General features: G+C 46.2%; 1 protein-coding gene and 1 non-coding gene across 2 annotated transcripts in view; one reads left to right on the top strand and one right to left on the bottom strand.

Moving 5' to 3' along the window:
• Positions 1–24,373, top strand: part of CPPED1 (calcineurin like phosphoesterase domain containing 1) — a 133,478-nt gene that overhangs the window by 35,792 nt on the left and 73,313 nt on the right. The window lies entirely within an intron of this gene.
• TRNAC-ACA (transfer RNA cysteine (anticodon ACA)) lies at positions 13,030–13,101 on the bottom strand. Its single transcript has one exon. It is a non-coding gene; the product is annotated as a tRNA-Cys (tRNA).

Genomic DNA, 24,373 nt, shown 5'->3' with positions numbered 1-24,373 from the left:
CCCCTTGCATCCACCAGGAAAATCCTTTTACGCTGATACACAGAGGCTTCTGTCAGGCGTTTAATGACTGCATTGCATCCATGCAATTTCACTGCATTCCTCTCCTCTCAGTTCCCCTCTGGAGTGATCATCTTAACAGTGCTGCCGGTAGAGGTTCTTCTTGTGTGCTCAGATCAGCTGTTCTTTAGGCTTGAAGTCAAAACGGATCGGCTGGTTTGAGACCTGCTCCAGCACTCGCAGTGTGTAAACACCAGGCAGTTGGCTCTGCAGCTCCCGGGAGGACCCCTCTCAGGGATTAGCCACACTTGGTTCTGTAGCATCTCTTCTGTGCAACATCATCTCTGACCGCACTGCCTACCACACCCTAGATACTCAGAAGGTTTCCACTCGACGGGAGCCCTTTTGTTCCTCTTACAAAAGGAATTTTTCCTGTTGTTGTTTTTTAAAAGAAGCACAGTTAACTCAAGGAGAAGGCAATGGCGACCCACTCCAGTACTCTTGCCTGGCAAATCCCATGGACAGAGGAGCCTGGTGGGCTGCAGTCCGTGGGGTCGCGAAGAGTCGGACACGACTGAGCAACTTCACTTTTCACTTTTCACTTTCATGCATTGGAGAAGGAAATGGCAACCCACTCCAGTGTTCTTGCCTGGAGAATCCCAGGGACGGGGAGCCTGGTGGGCTGCCATCTATGGGGTCGCACAGGGTCAGACATGACTGAAGCAACTCAGCAGCAGCAGCAGCAGCTAGCTCATGTTTAGTTCCTCGGCTGTATAATTAGCCTTCCGTTGTTATTTTTATGTGCCTATACCAAGCTCTAAGAAATGCCATGATTTAAAGGCAATTTACCACACGACTTAATAGAAACATTACAGGGGGGTTCTGTTTTGGATGTACAAAAGTGATGCGTCTTGGTGAAAATACCACCAGGCCCTGAGTGCCCGGCTGCCGACCTCAGCTCTTCTGGTAGGTTGTATGCAGGCTGAACATTTGATGGTGGCAACCTGGAGCAGTCAGCTAGCCCAGGACTCCCGGGATCCTTCGTGTCCATTATCAGTGCTGCTGAAAAATCCAGGCAATCAGTGGCAATGCCTTCCTTCTGCTGGAGCTAACGGAAAGTGGTTTGAACTAACTGACCTAATATTACGCATTAGCAAACTGAGATCATCACTTGCAAAGTTGCTTCTGATGCCGTTTGTGGTCTGAAGCAATGTGATCATCCTCCCACCCCTGCCAGGGTCTGCCACGGGGCCTCATGGCAGAGGCACTGTGCCTGCTGCCAGAGTCAGGACATCTCAGCCTGTGCTGTGCCCAGACCCCTTTGACAGCTTGGTGAAGCCTCTGGATCACCTCTCACAATAATGTTCTAAGTGCATAGAATAGAATGCATGGAATTTCACAGAAACAAATAATCTTGAAATACAGTCCTCAAAATATTTTAAAATTTATTTGCTAGAGAAATACATGCCTCTTTGTTGATCTGTTATTACAGAACACAGTCTAATAGCGAGGTTAGTAACTACCATACTTTCAAAGCGGTGCTGGCTTAAGCAACGTTTCGAGGTATCGTTAACAACTGTAACAGGATGTGAAAAGCCCTCGTGATTTCTGTTGGTTTCACAGTCACAGGGGCATGAATACCTCTGTGGTTTTCTGCCTGACATCATGGTAGGAGGAAATGCTGAATTTCGGTTAGAGGTCAGTGGAATTGTATTTTTTTTCCCATGTAGATGCACAGATCCCTGTGAATCCCAGATTGAGCCCTTATCCATGTATACTTGTGAACACGCTCTTGTCTGACTAGTCATATAATTGACCAAAGTATAAATTCGATGGCAGAACCTGTACCTTTAATTAAGGGCTACAACACTTCTTAGTTGTAGCTAGGAAAATGTGGACATTTGATTAGTCCTTGAAATGAGCTGAATAACAGGAGCTACTTAACAGTCGTCTTTTGATTAAGGGGGGAAAAAACCCAAAACCCTTTCATATGCTTTCTCTCCAGTGTTTGGATCAAAAACTGAAATTGAGAGAGTCTTGTCTTACTTGCTTGTTTGTTCCAGGAAGCATTTGAGAAGGCTTAAAGCAGACAGAAATAGACAATGGGAAAATATAAGTAAGGAACAACCAATCAGGACCAGAGAAAATATAAGTTCACATAGGAAGTCAGGGCTGGAGGGAGGGAGGCAGGTCCTCAGGGCTGTTGTGGTTGATGAGATGGAGGGTTAGCCAGACAAAGGGGCTTCCCAGGTGGTTCAGTGGTAAAGAACCTGCCTGCCAATGTGTGAGAAGTAGGTACGATCCCTGGAAGATCTCAGGAAGATCCCCCTGGAGAAGGGCATGGCAACCCACTCCAGGATTCCTGCCTGGGAAATCCCATGGACAGAGGAGCCTGGCGGGCCACAGTCCTTGGGGTGGCAAAGAGTCAGACACAACCTGATGCAACTGAACACAGACGTAGCCAGGCAGAAAAGAAACTGGTATCAAAGAAACAAAGTCATACCTGTGTCTAAGAGGATCACAGCCTTTTCTGGAACATCTTAGGTGGATTTTATTTTTTAAATTTTTATTTATTTATTTTTCTGTTTGGCTGTGCTGCATGGCATGTGGGATGTTAGTTCCCCAACCACAGATTGAACTCCACTCTGCAGTGGAGGCGCAGAGTCTTAACCACTGGATTGCCAGGGAAGTCCCTTGGGAAATCTTGGATTTCAAAGAAACTTTAGTGAGGGTCTCTTCTGGGGCGCTAAGTAATATGATGTCCAACAAGGGGACATCTAGAAGTACGAGTCGTAACCTGTGTGTGAGGTCCGTGAATAGGCTTATCTGACCAGCGAGCCTGTCAGACTGGGCAAAATCCAATGGATTTGCACAGGTGCTTTGGAGACTGGAATGGGAAGAAGATCTTAAAAAAAAAAAAAAAAAAAAAGCTTTTTTCCTCATGGGCTCTGTGATTCAACAGAGGAATAAGGAACCAGGGAGCAGAAATCACTTATGATCAGAGTACTCTCATTTTTGTCTGCCATCTGAGAACGCTTTCTCAGTTTTTAAATATACTGGTTCAACCTCAGTGCCTTCTCCCAGAGCTAGAATGGCTTACATTTCATGTCAGTACCTTTAAAAATATTAGGCATTCTATCGGTTTCAGCTTCTTAAAGAAATTTCTCCTAGAGCCCTCTGTTTCCTGGTTGGTTGTTCCCTAAGCTTCACAGCTGTCATCTTGGGATTTCCACCCCTGTTCTACGGACTGACTACCTTTCTTCCCGGGTGGCTCAGTGGTAAAGAATAAGAAACTCGGGTTCAGTCCCTGGGTCGCGGAGATCCCCTGGAGGAGGGAATGGCTACCCTCTCCAGTATTCTAGCCTGGGAGAATCCCATGGACACAAGAGCCTGGTGGGCTACAGTCCATGGGATGACAAAGAGCCGGACACAACTGAGCATACCTCTCTCTCAGGTTGGATCCCTACTTCTTTCCTTTGTAGTGGATGGTGATTGCAGAGGCCTTTTAGGCCAAACACCCCTGGTAGTCTGTTCCGAAACACCAGGCCAGCCCCCTGAGCAGCGCAGGCCACTGAGCAGATCAGCTCCGGAGCCCACTTCCGCACTGCACCCATCCTCGGGGGCTCCTGAGGTGGTCAGGGGGTGCTCCCAGAGCGTACAGAGTCCCTGGCACACCAGTGCAGCGTAGACAAAACCAGCCTCTTTCTAGCTTGTGCTTAGCTGATTGGAATATTTAACCTTTCCTTCTATCGTTTTTGCTCTAAACACTCATTATCTGGAATTGGGATATTTCACCTCCGTAATGGGCCTATTATCTCCAAGTAAATGAAAGATGAAAAACAAGTGTGATCCTGAAGGAATTCAGTTCCCAAGTAATTGGTCAAGTGATCGGAATGTGAAAGGAAAAAGATAACAAGAGGCTGGGAAAGGGAGCACGTTTCAGTGCGGAAACCCCTGCAGAAGGGTGTTTCATCCCCTCCAGAATTGTCTGCAGCTTTGGAATTCTACATATTGCTCCCTCATATATTATTTGAGTTGTATAAAAAAATTTACTGCTCCTTTCTTTGTGTGTTATTTGGGTGAAATACTGCTGTCCTAATCCATAAATATTTTTGTGAAGAGATTTTGTATTGATCTGTAAGGTAATAGCTTGAGGAATTTCACTTGGATAATATACTTTCCTTAATCTGTGTTTTTGTTTTTTTTTTTTTGCCAAAAATACATCAAAGTATATTTTATATCATACCAAAGTCTCCTATTGTGTCAAAACAGTTTCTTAGTTATATCCTAAGTTGGTTCATGGGCTTCTCTCTATGGTTCAGTAGTAAAGAACCCACCTGCAATGCAGGAGACGGGCTTTCGATCCCTGGGTCAGAAAGATCCCCTGGGAAGGAAACGGCAGCCCACTCCAGTATTCTTGCCTAGGGAATCCCATGGATGGAGGAGCCTGGCGGGCTACAGTCCGTGGAGTCGCAATGAGCTGGACATGACTTAGCGACTAAACAGCAACAATAAGTTGATTCACAGTAATGATTTAACAGCGACTTGCTATAAATGTCTGGGAGCAGCCAATGTAATAAGTTGTAGCTGTTAGATACAGAGTTAAATGAATCTTGTCTAATATCATGTATAATTTAAAAACCGGTAGAACCTGATTAAACTTGATCAGCCAGCAATGTGCTGCAGAATCACCACGTGAGTAATGTTTATGCTGGCAAAGATTTAGATCAAACAAATTTACATACCTCAATTAATTAGGAAAAGATAATGGAAAGGATTTGAGATGGAAAGGATTATGGTGCCATAAATTCTCTGGGACTAGATGAAAGCAAATGTTTTTAATTGAAGGAATAAATCATTTTCTTGAGCTCCATTGAAGGCTGCTTGAGACAGTGTGTTCCCAATCCTGGGGCTTTCCAGCCAAGTGTCTTCCTGTTGCATCCATCACTCCTTGTGCCCTTGACCGTTGGGAGGTGAAGTCAGGTAATTCAGCCTTAATCCATTTACTTATTTGTTTGTCTGATCAATAATAGCAAGTATGTGTGGAGGGTCTGTTTGTGTGCCAGCACTGCTTAGCAAGAAATAAACTCCATGCCTGTCCTCAGGAAGCTTATAGTTAGGGAGAGAAGGGGGAAGTGAAAAGCTCTACAAATGAAATAAAACAGTAGTCTTAGTGACTTAAGTGAAGTGAAGTCGCTCAGTCATGTCCGACTCTTTGCGACCCCATGGACTGTAGCCTACCAGGCTCTTCTGTTCATGGGGTTTTCCAGGCAATAGTACTGGAGTGGATTGCCATTTCCTTCTCCAGCGGATCTTCCCGACCCAGGGATCGAACCCAGGTCTCCCGCATTGTAGACAGACACTTTACTGTCTGAGCCACCAGGTTTAAGGCATGGTGATTCCAGGCATGGTGCCGTGAACAGATGCAGTGCTGATTGGGTGGGTTAGAGAAGGCTGCCTTAAAATCAGCATAGTATTAGATAGTCCCTGCCCTGCTCGTGGTTCAGAAACCCAAACAGGGGTTTTTGGTGGTTCAGTGGTAAAGAACCCGCCTGCCAATGCAGGAGACATAGAGACTTGGGTTCGATCCCCGGGTCAGGTAGATCCCCTGGACGAGGGCGTGGCCATCCACTCCAGTATTCTTGCCTGGAGAATCTCATGGACAGAGGAGCCTGGTGAGCTACAGTCTGTAGGATCGCAAAGAGACGGACACGACTGAAGTGAAATAGCATGCACGCATGCAAGCAAAAGGTTTTCGGAGGTCGGGGGAGGGGACATCAGTGTTCCACCCCAACGCTGACCTGCTTCTTAGTGGAAGCCCACAGTTATTAATTTTTCATGAAAAGTAGCAGAAAGTTGTCAAGCTTATGTTCACTTGCATCTAGAGTGCTTTGTGCAGAAGGAAGAAAAAAGCAGCGCAGCATCTGTTGTCGTTTCTGCTGTCTCCGTAGCATCGGCTTCAGACTTGTGCCGCTCTTTTCACCGGGCGAGATTCCGGCGTGAGTTTGAACGGTCCCCTACTTGGGGGCACCCCGAGTCCTGTGGTGACCAGTACACTTCTGTGTGCACGTGCAGCTGTTAAGGACACGGCTCTGAAGTCAGATTCACATGTGGGATCCCCTGTTTACTGACTGGGTAACCTTGGGCAATTGACTTCTCTCTCAGTGGCTGAGCTTCCTTATCTGTAAAATGCAGATAATAACGATACCACTATGGTAGGCGTCTCATAAAACTTTTAAGTGCTCAAAACCCTGTCTGGCATTTAATACCATCCAGTAACTACAGTTACTTCCACCAGTTATTTTTTTTTATTGAGATCTAATTCATATCATATAATTTACCCACTTAAAGTGTCTAATTCCATGGCTTTTCGTATATCCCACAGAGTTGTGCAAACACCACCACCGTCAATTTTAGAACATTTTCGTCAACCCCTAAAGAAGCCTGCTTTCTCACAGATTAACCATTCCTCTCTGCATCCCTCCCCCCCATCCTTATCTCCAGCCCTAGGCAACCACTAATCTACTTTGTGTGTTCATGGATTTGTCTGTTCTGGCCATTTTGTGTAAATGAAATCATATAATGTGCGGTCTTTTGTAACTGGCTTCTTTCACGGAGCTTGATGTTTCCATGGTTTATCTGTATTGAAGCAGGTGTCAGTACTTCATTGGTTTCTTTTTTTTTTTTTCCCTCTCTCTTTTTTCGGCTGGCTTGTGTGATACAGCTTGTGGGATCTTAGTTCACTGACTAGGGATCCAGGGATGGAACCCTTGCCCTCAGCAGTGACAGTGAAGAGTGCTAACCACTGGACCACCAGAGAGAGCTCCCCGTTCCTTTTGTGCATGCTGGGCCTTCATTGCTAGGCTTTGCTTTACTTCGGTTGTGGCGAGCAGGGGCTGATGTCTGGTGGCAGGGCTCGGGCCTTATTGCAGTGGCTTCTCTGGTTGTGGAGCACGGGCTCTAGGCATGCAGGCTCAGTAGTTGTGCACAGGGGGCTTAGGTGCCCCACAGCACATGAGATCTTAGTTCTGTGACCAGGGGTTGAACCTGTGTCCCCCATATTGGCAGGCAGGTTCTTAACCATTGGACCACCAGGGATGTCCCCCCGCCCCCTATTATTTCTGATGCAATCACTTCAAAAAAAGAAAAAACAAAACAAAACAGACTTCCTTGATTCCTTCCTATCATTAGGTCAACTAAGGGACCCTCTGGAGGTCGGGAAAAGCTCGTTGCTCTAAAGAGTAGGGCTCTTGGTAGTGCAGAGCTACTAAGGTAGCTGTGTTACGATGAAAGAATAGTGCTCACCCTTTTTCCAGATGAGCAAACGGTCAGGTCAGACAGCTTGCCCAGCTCTGCCCACCGGGAGGTGATCCTGGGGCTGAGCCCAGCTCAGTAACTCAGAGCCTGGACTCCTTTCTCTGGACCCCCGAGGAGGAGTCACAGCTGTCCAAGGGAGCATCCTTTATCTGCTGCCATCCTACAAGCTGAGGCTACGTGAGTCCAGGGAAGGAAGTGCTAGAGGGGGAGGACAGGAGTTCCCATCTCAAACTTGATGACTGCTAGCCCAGCCATCTATGGGGTCGCACAGAGTCAGACATGACTGAAGCGACTTAGCAGCAGCAGCCACAGCTGTGCTTTTGGAGCTAAACCTCCAAAATCTAAAATGGCCTGTCTCCGTATTCCAGATGCAGCATCTGTAGTAAGGGTGAAGCGCGTTTCTGCGATTGGAAACAGGGTGCTGTTTAGTTACAGTCGAGGCCATCCCACCAGCCCTGAGTCCCCTTAGTGTTATCAGCTTTAGGATGATGCTGGCATGGGAATTGCTCCTCTTTGTTTAACAGACCCGGGCAGCGGTACTCAAAGATGTCACATTTTAAAACTCCACTTACCGGTAAATTAAAAACGGTCCCCAGAGTCTCTAATCCAGGGATTTCCACACACCTGGTGCCAACACTTCTGAAAAGAGGACAGTTTTGTTATTCTCAGTAACCAGGCCTGCTGGCCCTGGGACCACTGGGCCCCCAAACGCAGGAAAATAGACCATATCTTTATAGCAGCCTCCGGACTCCACCAGTGATGAAAGTGGCTGCCATCTTAAACTCTGTTCATTCTGAGACATAAAAAATGTTTCTGCCTGTGAGGGGCAAATTTAACCATCAGTTATTTAGAAAAGACAGAACAAGGCACCTGCAGTGGACATTTATCGTCCGTCTTTTCCTGCCCCCCCCCTTTTTGGTGGTACCACGTGGCATGTGGAATGTTAGTTTCCTGACCAGAGATTGAACCCTCTCCCCCTACAGTGGAAGCATGGAGTCTTAACCACTAGACTGTCAGGGAAGTCCCACCCTTCATCTTGACCTTCCATTACTTTGAACTCCACTTTCCCTCCCGTGGGTGTCTTGCTGTGACTGAAGCCAGATGCCCTGATGCTCTTTCCAGCCTCCCATGCAGCTAGGACCTGGGCTTGTGACCCAGGCTCAACCCCCCAGACCGCTTGAAGCAGATTTTGAATCTTCAGCTGTTGACACAGAGAGCAGGATCTGTCTCAGTCAGGGGTTGGCAGTTATATCCACTTCCGGGGGGCAGCAGTGGATGGGGTCCCAGCGTTATTAGCATCCAGCATCACCAGCAGCGGTGTCAGCGGGTAACCTGGGAGGGTCTGAGCCCAGGCCAGCCCTTCTCCATGGAAGCATTTTTGCTCATGATTGGAGGTGCTGCTTCTGCCTTCTTAGCTTTAAAACCTGGTTCTCCAGCTGTCTGTAAGACCCTCAGCTACCCAATGTTCTTTATAAATTGCTTCTCTGTTCAAACCAGCCAGAGTGCATTGTGTGCAACAGAGAACCTGACCGATAGATGATGCCACAGCCCCTTCTCCCAGTGCTGCCCACTTACCACCCTGGGGCACAGTCTGCTCCGTGCTTCTCCCCAGGTCTGTCTGTCCCACTCCATCTCAGTTTCATCACGTGAAAACCAAACCCACTGTCTTCTTAGAGCTTCCTTCTCATTCATTGTTCCCTCAGTTATAAGGATCGACCTTTGTGGATTCATTTTTTTTTTCCATTGTACTGGGCCTTCATTGCTTCGAGGGCTTTTCTGCCGTCGCTGCGAGCCGGGGCTACTCTCTAGTTGCGCTGTGCGGTTTTCTCATTGCGGTGGTCTCTCTTGTTGTGGAGCATGGGCTCTTGGGCATGTGGGCTTCAGTAGCTGTGGCAGATGGGGTCAGTAGTTGCGGCTCCTAGGCTCTAGAGCACAGGCTCAGCAGCTGTGGGACACGGGCTTAGTAGCTCCAAGGCATGTAGACACCTCCCAGACCAGGGATCCAACTCTGCATCGGCAGGTGGATTCTTTACCCATGAGCTACCAGGGCAGCCCTTGGATTCAGTCTTGAGCTGTCTTAAGCTATCTTTCCTCTTTACGCAACCCCTTCCCAGTCCTGCCCAGTCCCCCTGTCACCCTGATTTGCCTCTGTCCTCTTAGCCCTAGACACTCATGCCAGAACTTGTGCAGCTGCCTCCCGATTGCATTCTCTGCTGCTTCCATTGCCATGCCCTCGGTGCCACAGGGTTGGTCCCACCACCCTTGTAGTGTTCTTATTTCAGATGGACCTCAGTCCTGCTCCCCTCCCTGCAGCCTGCCTTTGCAGTTCTCCTATCCAGTGATGGCGTGTGTTTCCCATGTTCATTTTGCCCTGTGCCCACAGAGGTGCTGGGCATGGGCCGTGTGGCCTTGGTCCTCTTCCTCTGTTAAATGAGGCTGACAGTGGTGCCCACTTTATTATTATTTTTTTAAATAATGTTTGTTTGGCTGTGCAGGGTCCTAGTTGCAGCACTTGGGATCTTTAGCTGCTGTGTGCAAACTCTTAGTTGTGGCACATGGGACCTAGTTCCCTGACCAGGGATCAAACCCAGCCCCCTGCATTGGGAGCATGGAGTCTTAGCCACTAGACCACCAGGGAAGTCCTGGCACCCAATTTTAGAGGCTTGTTGTGGAAATAAGGTGAGATGATGAACATTCAGGGCCAGCAGCACATAGGCATGGAATAAATGATGCCTGAACCATCCAGCCCCCCCGTCCCCTCCAGCTTCATTACTCTGCCGTCATTGTCATCCTTGTCCTCCTCATCATCTTGTCTTCCTTTGAGATTCAGCTCCCCTTCCTCTCTTCTTCTTGAAAACTTCCAAAGTACCAGGTTTTTAAAAAGTGATTCTTTCTGCCTTAAACTCAGTGGTCTGCTTCACTAATGTGGTTTGGAACCCGTGTCACCCTCTGCATTTGTCTGATGCGCTATCCAGTTAAGAGTCTGGGTATTGGAATCAGAAGACATGACTGATTCACCCTGTGACTTTGAGTTACTTAACTCTCTAAGCCTCAGGCTCTGTACAACATTGAAGATGGCAGCTGTCCCTGTGGACATGTAGGAGGATTACCTGAAATATTGACTGGGGAACATTTCACACAGTATCTGGCACCTGGTAAGCACTCAGTCATTTTTTTTTTCTTCTTTCTAAACATTTTATTTATTTTTTACGGTCACACTGGATCTTTGTTGCGGTGCACGGGCTTCTCATTGCAGTGTCTTCTCTGGGTCGGAGCATGGGCTCTAGGTGCGGAGGCGTCAGTGGTTGCATCACGTGGGCTCAGTAGCTGTGGTGCATGGGTTTAGCTGCTCTGCGGCATGTGGAATCCTCCCAAGGGATCAGACCTGTGTCCCCTACCTTGGCAGGTGGACGCCCGTCCACTGTACCATGAGAGGAGTTGTCAGTCATTGTTAATGACTATTATAATGGCCCTTCTTGTATTTGCTCCCAGCTTGTGAACCGCTTGAAGGGGATGACAGAGGATGAGATGGCTGGATGGCAGCACTGACTCGATGGACGTGAATCTGAGTGAACTCCGGGAGTTGGTGATGGACAGGGAGGCCTGGCGTGCTGCGATTCATGGGGTCGCAAAGAGTCGGACACGACTGAGCGACTGAGCTGAGCTGTGAACCGCTTGAGGACAGGTTCTCTGCCATTCATCCATTTGTATCCTAGAACGTGCCAGTGTCTGACACATGGCAGGAGCTCAAAGCATAAAGCTTTTTGGAGTGAGGCAGACCTGGATTTAAAACTAAGTGTCATTTACGAGCTATTTGGCCATGGGCAAGGTCCTAGATGTCACTGAGTGTCTGCTTCCTTATCTGGAAGCCAGAGGAGATGGTATCTATGTTCCTGGCTTGTTTAGAGGATCAGACAAGGTCATAAACTACAGGGCCAGTGGCGGACCTCGCTGGAGCCGTTAGAGAGTGATGTCCTGGCTTGGTTTCTGTCATCCTTACGACGCTATGCCGGACCAGGCAGTGGTGCTTGTCCTTTTTTCCTGCAGGAAGTGGAAATGTGAGGTTTAGAAAGGGGCTCTGTTTTTTCTTTCTTTGACCCTCCACCTCTTACTCAGAATATTCCAAAAGCTTACACAGGAAAATAGCAGGGAGCCCTGTGATGAGACAGGGTATTTGATTACACATGTGTCTGTGCTCAGTCACGTCCCGCTCTTTGAGGCCCCGTGGACTGTAGCCCACACGGCTCCTTCGTCCATGGAATTTTCCAGGCAAGAATCCTGGAGTGTGGGTCACCATTTCCTACTCCAGGGGATCTACCCGACCCAGGGATCGAACCAGAGTCTCTTGTGTCTCCTGTACTGGCAGGCAGCTTCTTCACCATTGTGCCCCCTGGGAAGTCATTTGATTACGTGACTCGTCCAAATGACTGGATCCTTTTCTGCCTTTCCTTGCTGTTTGTTTTGCTGGCTTTAGATCAGCCCTAGCTAGCTACCAAATTTATTTGGAAACATGGTCTTTTCAGTCAAATAGTCTGACACACCACCGTCTCCTGTAAATAATGACACAGTGTTTTAATCAGGCATCGTCTGACAGCATGCTGGGAGGACTTTTTACAAGGTTGCCGTTAGGACTGGTTTGATCTGGAGGGAATGATGCTCGTCACGGTGCAGACCATTATTCCTTCACTAGACCTCCGCTGCTAAGACCCCCACGTGGAATATCAATGCCTAGGGTCTGAGGCTCTGAAAACCCAAAGCCTTAAGTCATATGAGCTTTCTGTATCTTTTTTCACTTTTTGAATTTGAATTTTTAAAAAAATTTTTTATTTATTTATCGGCTGCAATGTGTCTTCATTGCTTTGCGCAGGCTTTCTCTAGTTGTGAGTGAGTGAGGGCTCCCTCTCTGGTTGAGGTACGCAGGCTTCCTGGCTTCTCTTGCTGAGGAGCACAGGCTCTAGGCCCTCGGGCTTCAGTAGTTGCAGTTCCCAGGCTCTCAAGGGTGGGCTTCAGTAGCTGTGGTGCACGGGCTTAGTTGCCCTGCCACATGTGGGGTCTTCCCGGACCAGGTATCGAACCCATGTCCCCTGCACTGGCAGGCGGATTTTTAACCACTGTGCCACAAGGGAATTCCTGAATCTTTTTTTTTCAATTGAGGTATACTTGATGTGTAATGTTATATTAGTTTTAGGTGTACAACATAATGATTTGATATTTGTATATATTGTGAAATGATAATCATAGTAAGTCTAGTTAATATTTGTCACCAAACATAATTACACAATTTTTTTCCTATAGAACTTATAAGATCTATTTTCTTAGCAACTTTCAAATATGCAACACAGCATTATTAGCTGTCATACTAATACATGTATATAATACAGTAGTATATATAACACATATATAACATGTATAATATATATAACAATAATATATATACTTATATGTAATATAATAAATATATATTATATATGTATAATACATATATAATAATGTATACCATGCTATACATTACATCCCCAAGACTTATTTATGAGTTTTTATTTTCAAGTCTGTTAAGTTCCTCCTATATCGTTCTGATGAAAGTGAAAGTGAAGTCACTCAGTTGTGTCTGACTCTTTGCGACCCCATGGACTGGAGCCTACCAGGCTCCTCTGTCCGTGGGATTTTCCAGGCAATAGTACTGAAGTGGGTTGCTATTTCCTTCTCCAGGGGATCTTCCCAACCCAGGGATCGAACCTGGGTCTCCTGCACTGTAGACAGATGCTTTACCGTCTGAGCCACCAGGGAAGTCCATATTGTTCTGGTAGGCAGACCTTATAGGCAGATGGAGAATACGGTGCTTTTCCAGTTTCGTATTGCTCCAGTTTCAGGGAAGCAGCCTGATTTGATGTGGACTGTCCCAGTTAAGAGCACTAGGAAGTCTCACATCCTGAAAAACTCCTCGGTCCTGGGCAAACAAAGTGGGTTGGTCACCCTTGACGTGTTACCAAAAGATTCTCCCAGACTCAGATGGTAATTTGTGAAGAAAAACGTTTTTCAGGGCATTGTAGCTAAAAATTTCAAAAATGAGACCTGGCAAATTGTTGATCCACCCATTTAATATAAACATTCAGCTCTCAGTAGGAAAAGCGTCTGAGCGTCTGGGGACATGTCTGGGGAGAGCGGTCTAGTCGAGATCTGTAACTTTGATCTCAAGAGTTAAAAGTTATACCCTAAGCTTCCCATGCTGCTACTGCTGCTAAGTCGCTTCAGTTGTGTCCGACTCTGTGCAACCCCATATACGGCAGGCCACCAGGCTCCCCCGTCCCTGGGATTCTCCAAGCAATAACACTATACCCTTTGATTGCTTGCTCTTGTCTGATTTATCTTGTCGCTGGCTGGCTTTCCTGGCATTTCTCGAGCAAATCACTAACCGCTGTTAAATAAAGACGTGTCTGCTGCCGCTTCCCCAGGAGCCATTTGCACAGCGTTGCGTGTGTGAGATGCAGCCCTCTGGCAGGTCACTCCTCTCGTTGCCTCCTTTGCCCTCGAGACTGTCCACGCGGGGCTGCTAGTCACAACCGTAGCTGCCCGTGTCCACACGTCTAGTATGGACAGCGTGCCTTCCCCGTCGCCTGTCCTGTGGATGTACTGTTGAACCTGCCTCCGAGGGGCTGCATCTGAACCCACGTCTGCTGCTTCGAGGCACCCAGCAGAGCCCGCAGTGCACATCTCAAACATGCCCCTTAACCTGGGTGTTCCGTCACACAGTCTCAAGCACTTCTGCCAAAGTTGCTGAATGTGTCTAGCCCGTTTTCATGGGAAGAAGCGACAGAGAAGGAATTAGTTTTGCTTATATGCCTATGAACCTTGTCCAAAGTATTTATACCTATTGCACCACATGGTCTAACTGCATAGCTGGTAGATACATAGAGATGTGAACTGAAGTGCTCGTAAAAGGGTCACCCTGAGAGAATTTCAGAGGTTAAACCACGAGGGTCACTGTGATAGTGGTCATAAAAATGATGGAATTCCAGTGCCAGCAGACATCTCCTGGGGACCATTTGACTCAACTATTGCTGCCGCAGGCCGGGGAGAGAGACACACAGAGAGAGAGAGAGAGAGAGAGAGAGACAGGGACTGGTTCGGCCTCATGTGGAATATGCCTCCTGCCCCACCACTTCCTGCATGCAGAAGTTCTATGGAGCTTCTGACCCCACCTTTTCCTGCTTACTTTCGTACTTTCTTTAATTTGGTCAATTGGTAAAGCCAGAGAAAAGCTGGTATTCCCCCTCTTGCCCTCTTTCTCTCAGGCAGTACAGAAGCACTGGTGAAAATTGGATTTTTATAAATAGAAGGCAGCAGGGATCTCAAGACGGTCTCTGCATTTTAGCCTTTTGTAAGGCCAAAGAATGTGCTTGTACACCCATGCCCTTGGTTGGTTTAATCAGATTTGTGTAGATCAGATGTAAAAACTGCTCCTCCAACAGTGTATTTAATATGACTGCTGTTCGTGGGAAGGGACCTTCTTATAGAAGGAAGACTCCCCCCCACCCCACCCCCTATGCCCCAACCCGGAAACCAACAAGGAGTTGCTTGTGACAGCTGCCTTGAACTAAGAGGGCTTCATCTGTTTTTGGTCTGCCTTGAAAGCATCCTGTCAAAATGATCTAGAGACAGAGCAAGTTTCAAAACCAGTATTGGTTATTGCATTTGTCGTCAGACCAAGACTATGAAACCTCAAGTGGGTGAATTCAGAGGGCACAGTGTACCTGGGTGTGGCTGTTTGTTATTGAGATGAAATTCAAGGATCAAATATCTCTCTTGTTTTCTTCTGCCTGATAACGCTGTGCCATGTAAAGAATCAGAGACTAAAAGAACAGACACCAGAGAGGAAAGGGGTCAAGAACCAGGGAGGTCACCTCCTTTAAAAAAAAAAGAAATGACCATAATAAACTTTCCAGTAACCCAGAGCCTCACTCTTGGCCATTTTGGTTCATCTAGTCCAGGTTCTCCGTGATCCACACTGGAGAAGCAGCTGCATTTCCTCTTTTCCTGTGTCAGTCACCAAATAGGGTTGGAAATCCCAAAGGTTAGACTCTTAACCATGTGGGGGTGAAGGGCTCCCATAGGGCGTGTGATTCAGGCAAAGCAAACACAAACGCCACAGATTTAGAAAATAGGTCCTGTACCCTTGAGAGTCCCTTGGACTGCAAGGAGATCAAACCAGTCAGTCCTAAAGGACATCAACCCTGAATTTTCACTGGAAGGACTGATACCGAAACTGAAGCTCCAATATTTTGGCCACCCGATGCGATGAGCTGACTCCTTGGAAAGGACACTGATGCGGGGAAAGATTGAAGGCAAAAGGAGAAGAAGGCAGCAGAGGATGAGATGGTTGGATGGCATCCCCGACTCAGTGGACATGAATCTGAGCAAACTCCAGGAGACAGTGAAGGACAGGGAGTCTGGCGTGCTGCAGTCCTTGGGGTTGCAGAGTCGTACATGACTTAGTGACTGAATGACAACAATGTTCAAAATACCCTGTGTCATGGGGACAGGATGGTGGGGTGGGCACAGGGGATTCTGGAGAAATCGGGGGTTATGAGGATGTGGAAGAGGGCGACTCTGTTATAAGAAAGAGGAGCCTGTTCAGACTAGCTTGAGAGGGAAAAAAAAAAGCACTGAGGATGGGGATGGGGAGCGTATGGGTCTCAGGAGGAGTTCATGGGATGCAAGGTCACTGAGGCCCTGGAAGGTGAGGAGGTGTGGGGACACAGACAGGACAGACATCAGCCCATGACCTGAGCCAGCCCTGGGCCCACCTGGCCTCTACTCTGTGGAAGACAGCTTTCTTGCTTTGGGTGCACATACAGGATGAGCCCCGATCACCTTCACAGTATTTCACACCTCAGCTCTTCAGTGAGAAGCATCCATCTCCAAAGGCCCAATTTCAGGGTCCCAGAAGAGATCACATGGTCAGCTCAGCTGGAGTGAGGTGTTTCCTGACCCCACCCCACCACTGCCCGATGCTCAGGTCACACTGCAGACTCAGCTACAGGCAGTCGTCCCCATACACACGCACAGGTAGGGTTGGTGTCGTCTACCAGAGGATACCTGCCTAGAGGAGGGAGGAGGACGTTTTAGTTTGTTGCTCAGGGTTCTTTGATTTCAAGCACCGGAAACCAAGTGGCCAATTTAAGAGGGAAATAAATAAATAAAAAGCAATGGAAAGAATAAGAAGTGGTTCAGAGGACTGAAGGAAAAGTTAAAATACAGGCATCCTGGAAAGTTGGAGGAACCGACCAGCTCTGGGGGGCTGGGAAACAGAGCTTAATGGAAGATCTTTCCATAGCTCTCTGTCCAGGTGCCTCCGCTTCTGCATTTTTCTGATCTTTCGGTCTGGTGAGGACCTTTCTCCCAGTTTGCAAATAGCCACCTTCTCCTTGAATTCATACTTGGTGGAGAGCAGAGAGGAAGCACACCTCTCTTGGGTCTGTTCTTATCAGGGCACTAATTCCATTCACGAGATTGCTGCTTTATGATCTAGTGACCTCCCACAGACCTTCCCCCACCTCTTAATTCCATAACATCGGGGATTAGAATTTCAACATAGGAATTTAGCAGGGCACACACATATTCAGTCCATAACAACATGTTAAGAAATCAGAGAAATGTTTTTGGTGGTTGATAAAGGAGACTTCCCCGATGGCTCAGCGGGTAAAGAATCTGCCTACAGTGGAGGAGACACAGGAGATGTGGGTTCAATACCTGGATCGGGAAGATCTCCTGGAGGAGGAAATGGCAACCTGCTCCAGTATTCTTGCCTAAAAAAATCCTGTGGACAGAGAAGCCTGGTGGACTTCAGTACAAAGGTTCGCAAAGAGTCAGACACCGCTGACCGACTAAGCACACACAGAGCGCACACACACACGAAGTAATATGAAAATAAGAAAAAAATTGAACTCACACTGTGCTGACTTTATGATGGTTCAGACATTTCGAATTTGCTTAGAAAAATCTTCACCTTTCTGTCAGTCTTCAGCTTGTAAATCTGAAAGGCAAGCGAATTTGGAGTTGGTATTGCCACCCAGGCAGGATAGACCATATAGATTTTTCATACCATTCCATACAATCTCTCTCTGCTTATTCATTTGTTTACCTGCCAAGATAGCCCTCAATAAACTAATTTTCAGAGTTTAATAAATCTGATCTGCTCAGGCTGACACAAATTGATTTATTCTCACCAATCTGCAGACAACTGTGGTTGAACAGACGGCAGTTAGGGAGAATTAAGTGGGAGCTGTCAAGATTAAACAAAGCTTCCCTGTTTGTGTGGTCGAGTAATACATAACACAAGAGTTTCTTATCCAGCATGGCAGCTCATTAAAACCCAAACAGCAATTCAGGTGCACGTGTATGTTATAAACTAACATCAAGCAGGCTTTTTAATATCCAAGGGATGTTTTTTTTTTGCCAGTTACAACACATGATGTTCTTTTAATAGGTTTTCTGAAAGAAAGAATGAGGCTTTTCATTTTAAAATAGCACTTTAACCTCTGCTCGATTCCTGTTGTGTTTGATTTTCTAAACCAGAACTAGTTTATTATGAGAAACTTTTATCTTCAAGGCAAAGTTGTGTTTATCTACTCGTTAATTTAGGGTGTTTGGGGAACTGCTTAGAGCTGGAGATCAGACAAAATCGGGTTTGAATTCTGGCACCACTGTCTGCTAGCTTGGTGACTTTAGGAAGCTTTCATTTTATTTCTGATTCAGCTTATTTATTGAGTTGCCTACTGTAGGCATTTCTTGTACATTTTATCATTGAGTCTTCAAAATCTTGCTGAGGATTAAGTATTGGGCTAAGAGTTTTAAATGTTTGAGTCTTTAAGAAAAACTAAAAAGCATAAAGAACACCAAAAATAGCCTAGAGATTAATATAATGAATACACGTGTATCTATCAGCCAGCTTACAAAATAAACATTAACAATGCTGTTGAAGCCGCCTGTGTGCTAGTTTCAGTTAGAGATTAAGGACATGTGACAGAATATCCAAATAAAAGGGAAAATATATATTTTCTTCTTGGGTAATGAGAAGTTTTGGGGTAGGCGTTCCTGGGATCCAGTCTGTTCTAGCTTTGTGCTCCTTTGTCTTTAGGGAGTGGCCCTTGTTTCCATGCTTACAGAATGGCTGCTGGAGCTACAGCCATCACGTCATAGTTCCATGAAGAAGAAAAATGCCAGTGGCAAAAGGGTTTTTCAGGGAGGCCCCTCCAATGACTTTCATCCCAAAGATACCAGAATTGTACTGGAAATTGTAGCTGTTGACAGAAACTATTTTTACTGCTATCAAAATGTAGGTTCTGCAAGTAAGAAAAGAATGGTTATTAGGTAGGCAGCTGGCAACTTCTCCCTGAGAGATAAGCACTATCCTAAATTAAGAGTTGTTTTTTTTTTTTATTTCAAAAAATTGTGTGTCTATATTTTTGCTGTATGTGTATGTATACCTCAGAAACATATAGGCTTATTTTACATGCTTTTAAACTTTGTGTAAACAGTATTATATCCTATATATGTTCTGGCACAACTTGCTTTTCTCATTCAGCTGTATGTCAGAGTCATCCACAGTCCCACGAATCATCCTAGTTCATTTATTTTTCACTGCTATAGAGTATTCCAGCATACGAGTGTACTGTAATTTACCATTATCCATTATTTTGTTGTTGGACATGTAAGGTGTTTTCAGTTCTTATTCTCTTCTGTTGCATTAATCAATTAACTGCTTACCTTTTCTCCCTCTTCTCGGTGTTGTTTTCCTACTTCTTTGCAATTCTGGTGGTTTTTAGTTGGATTCCAGATGTAATGAATCTTACCTGGTTGGATGCTAGATGCTTTCTCTTCCTGTAACTGTTTTGGAGGCATTCTTGGACACAGTTGTTCTTTGGAAACAGCTAATCCTTTCAGTCTTGCTTTTAAGTTTGTTATGCAGGACCAGTGCAGAGTTGGGCTTGGGACTAATTTTGCCCCCACCGCTAACGCAAATGTCTTCATGTCTCTTCTGCCTGATTGCTCATGAATTCGGAGGTTTTCCTCTCTGGATGGGAATTGCTCCCAGCCCTGTGTGAGCACTGGGGACTGTTCCCCACTAGTCCTTAGAAGAGTTTCTTTCCTTGGCCTGGGGTACTTGCCTCACCTGCCTTGATCAGTTCTCACTAGAGGCTTGCTGGGGGCAGGGGGTTGAGACACTCAGCAAGTATCTGAAGTTCTTTGTCAGTGACTCTCCTTGCTTGTTCTCCGCCCTCATGCCCTTGATGCCTGGACTTCAGCTCTGTTTTCTTAACTCAGGAAGACGGTCAGGCTCTGGGTCTCCTTCCCTCAGCATGGCCCGGAAACTCTGCACTAGTATCGGGGCAGCTGTAGGGCTCACCCTACTTGCTTCCTGTCTCTTATGATCGCTGATGGCCGTGACCCAGTTCACTGTTTTCAATGCCCTCAGGTCATATGGTTTGTCCAGTGTTTTCATCGTTCCAGGCAGGAGGGTAAACCTAGTGTGTATTCCTCCTCCTTGGCTGGAAGCAGAAGTTGAGTCCTCATTGTGGTTTCAATTTCCTTTTTGTAATTACTGGAAAGGTTAAGCATCTTTTCACATATTTTCTGACCACGTAGATAGATTTCCTCCTTTTGAATTGTCTGTTCATCTCAACCTATTTTTTTCCCATTGAGATATATATGTCTTTTTCTAGTAACTTGGAATAGTTCTTTATATATGTCTTTTATAGATTAATCTTTTGTCAGCTTAAATTGGTTGTTGCTACCTTTCCTTCGATTTAATTATCTTTTCATTTTTAAAATTACATTGTTTTTTGATGAGTGGAAGTTTTAAGTGTTAATGTAGTCCAGTGCGTCAGATTCCTTTAATAAGGTCAGTGCATTTTGTTTTGTTTTAGTTAAGAAACGCTCAATCCTGAAGTTATTAAGATATTCTAAAATTTTTTCCTAAAGGCTTAAAAGTTCTTGTATATTTCAGGTCTTTAATTTGTTTGGAACTGACTTTTGTGTGTGGTAGGGACAGTGACCCAATCTTACTCTATTTTTTTTCCAGTTGGGATTACCAGTTGCACCATCCCTGTCTAATGAATAGTCCATCTGTGCAGAAAAGACAGGCCAGCAGTCCTGAGACTTCCTGTATGAAAGGCCTGTTCACAAGGCCAGCCCCTGGCTGGCGCCTGGGAACCTGGATTCTGGGGAGGGGCGGAGGGTGAGGTTCCCACTATTCCCAGACCTGATACGAGGGCCTCACTGTGCTTGGACCGCATCAACATGTGGTTTATACTGCATGATATAACATGGTATAACATCTTTTCACATGTTTTCTGACCACATAGATAGATGTCCTCCTTTCCTTCTGTGAGCCTGGGATGTTGGTCTATGCCAGGCAGTCTCCTGCAGGACCAGCTCCCAGTGAGCAGCCTGGGTGAGGGGCCTCTAAGGAGCTTTTTGATACACAGCACGTCTCATGTGCTGTAGCATCTCACTGCTGGAGGAGGCCTGTGTGAGTCACTGGGAGAGGGCTCTCGGGAGCTGGCGCCTGATTCCCTGCACGTGCACCTGATCCCTTTGCTGATCCGGCTCTGTGTGCATTTGCTGGGATGAATCACACCATGAGTACTAGGTGCTGAGTCCTGTGAGTCCCCTTCCCAAGTCATCCAACCTAGGGGTGGTCCTAAGGACCCAACACACTGTCCTTTCCCTGCTGATATCAGAATAATCCTGAGAGGCAGATATTGGGCAGTGTTCTTAACTACTCTTGATCATTAGTTTCTTCACCTGAACATCTAAGCTCCTTCCTTTTCAGGTGTTTTAGCCGATTCCGGGCATATACCCTGGTCACTGTTTGAAAGTGAAAATGTTAGTTGCTCAGTTATGTCCGACTCTGGGACTCCATGGACTTTAGCCCACCAGGCTCCTCTGTCCATGGAATTCTCCAGGCAAGAATACTAGCGTGGGTAGCCATTCCCTTCTCCAGGGGATTTTTCCCAACCCAGAAATCAAACCCAGGTCTCACACATTGCAGGCAGATTCTTTACCATCTGAGCCACTAGGAAAGCCCTGAATCCCTCAGTAAATGATCATTAATATCATAAGAAAGAAATAGGCAAAGTGCTATGGTAGTTTGGAGGAATATTAAATGTTCAGCTATGAATCTTTCACGTGGGCACATTTTATGTTTTTTGCAATTAGTGAAATCTTCTCATATTATTTACAGTTAGCAATCATAATTTCTTTTCTTTTTTTTTTTTTTTTAGCATCTTGGAGCATTTATAGTTCCTTTAGTGTCCCATGTTAGAAATTTTCTATCTTCCTAATTTTGAGAATTTAAAATCCTATATTTAACATGCTTCACATTTTTGCCTTTGTTCACTGCTGTGGACTGAATGTGTTGCCTCCAAGTTTATTAGGTTGAAACCTGACCCCTAAAGTGATAGTGTTAGGAGGTGGGACCTTTGGGAGGTGATTAGGTCATGAGGGTGGAGCCATCATAATTAGGCTTAGCATTCTTATAAAAGGGACTTCCCTGGTGGCTCAGACGGTTAAGTGTCTGCCTACAATGTGGGAGACCCGGGTTCAATCCCTGGGTTGGGAAGATCTCCTGGAGAAGGAAATGGCAACCCACTCCAGTATTCCTGCCTGGAGAATCCCATGGATGGAGGAGCCTGATAGGCTCCAGTCCATGGGGTCGCAAAGAGTCGGACACGACTGAGTGACTTCACTTTCACTTTCTTATAAAAGAGACCCACAGAGAGCTCTCTACTCTTCTTTCTGCCATGTGAGGACATTGCCAGAAGTTGGCAACCTGGAAGAGGTTTTTCACCAGAATCCTGGCATGCCAGCACCCTGATCTTGGACTTCCAGCTTTCAGAACCATGAGAGATAAATGGCTATGGTTTATGGGCCATCCAGACTGTGGCACTTTATTATACCAGCTAAACTAAGACTTGTCACTGTATTTCTAACCAGTTGCTTTTATTCGTGTGATGTTTCTGTAGGTGGTAGTTCATTATTTATGGATTTCAGTAACATGAAAAGCATGTGTACAGTTATTTAAGATATGTTTTCTACAAGGGTTCTGGCCATTTCTACGTGTTTCTCTCTTCACGTGTTTCTAAGAACATCTCTGTTTTGTCATGTTTTGGATCCCGTTGACTTAGACCAGAGATGTGAGGTTAGCACATGTGCAGGGACTGACATTATATACTAGAAATTGTAAGCTTCGGCACAGTTAACTGTGAGCCCTCTTATAAAATTCTAGGAGATAGCTTTTTTGTTTTTCAGTCCATGCAGTGTATTTTGTCTCAGAGAACTTCACACACCCGACCTGCTTTTTGATAGTGATTTTCCCTGGTGCTTCTACGAAGAGATCAATAGTGCCAAACTAATTTCTTCCCCTAATGAGGGGAAGCAAATACTCATGCTCATTTCAGAAACTGCTCTGAATTGAGCTTAATGCCTTAAATCACACCCACAGTGAATAGCATCCCTTTATCACTCTCAACAACTGCCATCTCTTCTCCCATCACGTGTGATTCTCTGCAGCTCCCTGTAAACATGTCTGTCTCAATTCACTTATTGTACAGAAAAGCATCCAAAGGAGACTTTATTTTTTTCTGCCCATTAAAAAAAAAAATCTGTTATAAAACTGTTCTGGGCATCTCTGCCATTTCTGAGGCAGAATAGTTCTTTCTGATGCCCACTATTAATTGTCGTCAGGCTGGTTGATCTAAAGTTGTTGCTGTGTTTTGTCTTAATTGGGTCTTGTATTGTTGTGTCAGGCAGTTTTCCTGGTGTAAAAGTGGGAATGTTACCTAGTGCGTTGCTGGCTCCTTAGAGCCGTTAAGCAAATTACTTATCGAGCACATTGAATTGAATCAGTGTGGACCCTTAGCCTTTCCTCCTTCAATTAGGTGAGGAAAGCTATGCATCACTTAGGAAAGTGTTTGGCTACAATTACTAGACCAGCCTAAACAAACAGGGTCTACAGTTCAGCAGCCCAAGCAGTGCCCTCAGGGACCCAGAGTATTTCTGACTTTAAGCACAGTCATCCTTTAGCATTGTTTGTGTGTGTGTGCGCTCAGTCATGTCCAACTCTTTGTGACCCCATGGACTGTAGCCCACCAGGCTCCTCTGTCCATGACATTCTCCAGGCAAGAACACTGGAGTGGGTTGCCATATACTGCATCCTTAGCACGCTAGCTTTCAAATTCCTGCTTGTCGCCTTGTGGTCTCACGTTGGCTGTTTTGGCCATCTACGGGTCGCCTTTTATTGGTTCCCTCTGACTCTGCCCTTGGCACACACCCCTCCCCACCCCTCACCCCCAGTGCTTAGAAACCTGCTGAGGTCCCATCAGCCAGATCTGGGTGACATGGCCATTCATGGACCCTAGGGAGTCTTGGAAAACAGGTAAGAGGAATGTGCTCATTGGCGTGGACCAGTTACCGCTCTTCAGCTGGGCACAGCACATGGTTGCCCCCAACAAAACTGGGTTTTTTTTTGGAAGGGGAGGGAGGAGAGTGGATCCTGGGAACACAGCGGGTATGTTGGCCACAGGAGTATATTCTCCAACTCTCTGTCCCTCTTGTACGCCACACCACACCCGCAGATAGAGGTCACATGACCACCAGAATCAACCTGAAGTGTCACCGTTTTGCCTGACTCACTTCTGTAGCTTCCCTTGCTCTTATGGAAAAGCAAAATACAAAAAAACATAAAATGCCAGACACTGAACACTTCAATACAAGGTCGAAAGAGGGCTGACGCTGCCCACCTCCACCGTCTGGTCTTGTACTGCAGGGGTCCCCAACCTCTGGGCCGCAGACCAGTACCTCCTTCAGATCCGTGGCAGCATTAGATTAGAAATAAAGTGCACAATAGATGCCATGCGCTTGAATCATCTGAAACCTTCTCCCCACCCTCGGTCCATGGAGCAGTCGCCTTCCGCTGCCGAAAGGGCTGGGGCTGCTGCTGCACTGCTTCTCCATGCTCTCTGTGTCCCTGCCCAGCGCCCTTTTTTAGATCCTCCTA

The sequence above is a fragment of the Ovis canadensis genome, chromosome 24, assembly GCF_042477335.2.
Source record: "Ovis canadensis isolate MfBH-ARS-UI-01 breed Bighorn chromosome 24, ARS-UI_OviCan_v2, whole genome shotgun sequence".
NCBI lineage: Eukaryota > Metazoa > Chordata > Mammalia > Artiodactyla > Bovidae > Ovis > Ovis canadensis.
The sequence above is the reverse complement of the archived record's forward strand: the minus strand, read 5'-3'. Positions and strand labels throughout refer to the sequence as shown.